The sequence below is a fragment of the Kryptolebias marmoratus genome, linkage group LG2 (genome assembly GCF_001649575.2).
Source record: "Kryptolebias marmoratus isolate JLee-2015 linkage group LG2, ASM164957v2, whole genome shotgun sequence".
Taxonomy (NCBI): Eukaryota; Metazoa; Chordata; class Actinopteri; order Cyprinodontiformes; family Rivulidae; genus Kryptolebias; species Kryptolebias marmoratus.
This window is the reverse complement of record NC_051431.1, coordinates 15279695-15284167: the sequence shown is the minus strand read 5'-3', so window position 1 is coordinate 15284167 and position 4473 is coordinate 15279695. Positions and strand designations below refer to the sequence as shown.

General features: G+C 37.3%; 1 pseudogene; it reads right to left on the bottom strand.

Moving 5' to 3' along the window:
* Window positions 1–569: 569 nt before the first annotated feature.
* On the bottom strand, window positions 570–969 carry LOC119617855 (annotated as a pseudogene).
* Window positions 970–4473: the final 3504 nt, after the last annotated feature.

Sequence of the window (4473 nt, the reverse complement as noted above, 5' to 3'; positions counted from 1 at the left end):
AGCAGTCATTGAGTGAAAGACAGGAAACACCCTGAACAACACGAAAACACAGGAAACAAACTATACACACATACATTCCAAAGCTCAACTTAGAATCAACAATTAACCTATCATGTATGTTTCTGTTTTTGGAATGGGCTGTGCAATACTAAAACATATATTTTTTATGACAATACTTATTTTCTTAACTCTACCTTTAAAAGCATAAATTCAGAGAGAATGTTTTTTTCTTGCGTGTGTCCTATGGTTGGAACTCCTGAAGTGTTCTTTGAAATAAGGTTTTAAACCACATTTTCCTCCAACCAGATTATCAGATAAAGCATAAAAGCAAAAGATTAAATTACCAGTCTGAAATGCAGTGGGCATCTTCTACTTTCAGTCCAACTGTTCATAACTCGCTCTGCCCATCGTGGACTGATAAATTGTTTCTCTTTCTTTTTCTTTTTAGTTCTTTTTAGGAAGTTCAATTCAATTCAATTCAAAAAAACTTTCAATTCAAAACAATTAAAAAAAACTTTATTAATACCGAAGGAAATTAAATATTGTTGTACCTCATAATCCTAGTTTCGTTAAAGATTTGTTATAGATGCTAATGGCTGTGTGCAGGAAGGATCTCTTGTAGCGGTCTGTCCCGATGTGTCCTTGGTCCAAGTCTTCTTTAAGAGCCCCAACAGGTGAGCCTCGCTGGCCTCCTGCGGAGCCATAATGGCCAAGCTCTGGAAACGCAGGTTGGTCTTGAAGTCCTGGACGATCTCCTGGACCAGGCACTGGAAGAACAGCTTCCAGATGAGCAGCTCGGTGGACTTCTGGTAGTGGTGGATCTCCCTAAGAGCCACGGTACCGGGGCCTGTAAGGGTGAGGTTTCTTCACTCCGCTGGTGGCTGGGGTGCTCTCTGCTTTGTTGGCGAGCTGCTTCCTGGGAGCTTTACCTCCGGTGGATTTATGGGCGGTCTGCTTGGTTCTGGCCATGACTGGACTTCAGGGTTCTTCACATTTAACATTTGTTGTTATGGTTACACTTCACAAAAAGATGTCCAAAAGTAAAAGGTTTCAGTAAAGAATCTTTGTAGCTGCACAGCATCCGATACCAGAGGAAATAATCATCCCCCCCCCCAAAAAAGCAATTTACAACTCGAAAAAAGAAGAATTAAAATTTTCAAAAGCAATACCACAGAATGAGCGTAATAGAGCAACTCCAACATGCAGCCACCTTAAGCGGCGCAATTCTAAAAGTTGTTGCCGCTCTAGTTTTTAGTACAGGTATATGCCATCCCATTTCATTACTCTGCATGGCTGTCTCTGGGAGTAATAATTCAAAAGTGTGGTACAAATAGAGTGAGGGTAATGGCGCTGCTTCTGGCAATGGGGGGGAAAAATCAATCACTTTTTAGGCAGTATGGAGCCATTTAAAAATCCTGCCTCCTGGATAATTCAGGTTTAAAAAGGTAGACCAGTGGCATTGCTGCCAATGGTAACAACCTACAGTTGACTGCACCCCATGCCAGGGGTGCAGCTGCTTCAGGTCGCAGTAATTGGCTCAGGGCAGGATACAGCATGTCCATTTACTCACACAAGGGCACAGGGAGAGGGAGAAGTGGAAAATGATGCTACCACACTCCACAGTTGTCCAGTCCACATGTTGATTAACAGTCTGTGCTCTGTCAGATTGTCGTTGATTTGGTCTTTTTTTTGAATTAGCAAGTCAGAAGGATGAACATGGAGCCTCACTGCCACCATGCTGTGACACAGTCAGCATCTCAGTTTAATTGCATCCTGTTCCCGGTTCTTGTCTGAAATCTCCCGATTAATGACAAACTGTTTGATAGTTTTGGCAGATGTGCTGCCGTATGTCAAACGGACTAATGCGTCACATATGTTCTCTTTGACTAACTCCACAACGATACTTTTGATTTTTAGACTTTCCTATTATTTAGTTTACCACATTTATACAGTATGTTTGTACAATACATAGATTTCAAATCTATAAATGTTTGTCACAAAATTATTTAATGTTAATGTATTAATGTGTAATAGTATCCAGTAGGATAATATTGGGTTTGCTGTGTGTTTGGAAGTATGCTACAACTTTGCCATTTGAATCCTTCGTATCTAACCAGTGATATTTCAGTACGTACAAGCTCTGCTTTTAGCCAACACATTTTGTGTATTTGTGTCCTCAAAAAAAAAAGAAAAATTCAGAAATAGATCTAAAATAAAGTAATGGATACTGAAAAAATGTGCTTTTTCAGGTGAGTTCCCCTTTTATGTTGCAATATTATGTCTAAAGTGGACATTTGATAATGTTTCTGTTTCCTAAAATAAATTATGCTTTAAGTGATTCAAAAACACTATTGCTCATTTTTTTTGTCCGCTCTATAACATTTTTTGTCTGCTTTTTGTTTAATCTCTTAACCACTCTGACAGTTACCTTCTGAATGAATAAATGATCAGATGTCAGGCGATAAGTCACAGGTTTCAGGGTTAAGTGTGGTGATAAAATTCCCTTGTGGCTGATTCATTTGGCACTTCCAGGAGGTTGGTTCCATAAATTTAAAAAATGTTTAACGTGCCGCCAACTTTTACTGTTCATCCATACCATTATGATATTTTACAGACACAAGAAACTGCACATATGTTAAATTATTAGACAGACTCTGAATCAAAAGTACTTTAATGGGGGTGGGGTGGGGACTCAAGAAAAGACAATGAAACCATATTTATTGGATGAACAGTGAAGTACCAACTTTCCAACACTATACAGATAGTTTGATAGATACCAGTTTCCAAAATAATTTATTGGAGTCATTAAAAATATCTAAATTAACTAATTAATCTTGTATTTAACAGAAAACCACATATCTCCTCAAGTAAAGATAAAAAACTTTTATTTATTTTATCTCCTTAGGAATCAGTTTTTTATAAAAGTCAGTTTTTTATTATTTTTGTTTGACTTGGGTTTTTCCCGCAGTGCCTCAGTGTGACGCCTCAGAGTAGAATCTGAAACACAGAATATAAGACTTTACCTTTCATTTTTACTTATGTGTTTGTATGCCAGTCAACCAGTTTGTAATTTCCATAATTGTGGATAAAAGTGTAAAACTGTCTTTTCCATCCAACACCCGCTAAGATTTGCTTTGGGTATGTTGAAAATGTTTAACTTCAAAATTAGTTTTTAGAGAGAGAAAGAGAGACTGCTCTGTGTGCCAAAATGTTTTTTAAAAGACGTCGCAAATAAGCTAACCAAACTGTTAGCTTAATCAATCAAACTTTAATGATAACTGAGCACATTTATGATGGAAAATATTCTGTCCTATGCATTTCTCGACCAAGTCTCTTTAGAAAAATAAATCCCTCATTGCAAGACAAAGTCTTTGATTAGGCTGATATTGCTCGTAAGGTGCATGAACTTGGGGTCAGCTCTACACCCTGTCTGTTCATTGATTAAACTTACTTAGTGTTTCAATGCATTTAGGTAGGAAAGTGTTCTTTTAAATGCATCTCTCAAACCAATCTCCTTTAAAATGAAAAATCCTTCATTGTGACAGGATGTAGTACCTGTGGAAGTCAAAATAGTAGACGCTGTATATTGACACAAATCTAAAAAAAAAAAAAAAATCAAAAAGAAACAAAAAGCCTCATCATCAATCTCAAAGATGTACAACATCATCAATCATGGACAAATTATGGATATTTATAGCCTATTACTAAATGGAAGTACAGAAAACATTGTCACTGTATTTTCTTGGATTATTCATAACAGTGCAGTGCTTTGCATTGGGACCTAATGTAGCTTGTAAATATTGGGACATTTAGTTGAAAATCGTCTATGACATACTGTTCTGCGTTAACAACCTCTACAGTCATGCATCGATTTGTGCCACTGCATCATCACCTGCATGAACTCTTTAGCTAAACTTTTTTATATAAGTGAATCACTGTAGCACCCATATTTATGTCTAAAGACCCATAATTGGATTTTAGAATAATATGCAGAACTGAGGGGCCGCAGTCTTGTAATCCTGAGGCTGCAAGTTTGAGCCCAGGTTGCATCAGAAAGGGCATCCAGCGTAAAACAATTGCCAAATCTTTTGTGTGAATTTCGCTCCCTGTGGTGACTCCTGAAGTAGGGATCAGCTGAAAGGACAACAACACAGAACTTTCTATCACTGATACTGTTATACAACTGTGTGTGCGCTGTTCAGCTCAAATACTGTGTATTTATTTAGTTTGTCTGCAATTAAAGGGGATGGTGACGATTAAAATGTATTAATCAATTCCTATGTCACAAACATAGCAAAGGAACTGAGGCAAACCTTAGATCTTTTTTTTTTCTCTCTCTCACACTCACATAACAAACACACTCAAACCCAATAAGCACAATAAATTTGTGAATCATTGGAAGAGAAGATAAAAAATAGAAGAGCTCAAAAAGGTTATCAAACAGAACAGGCATGTCTATCCCATTATCTCATC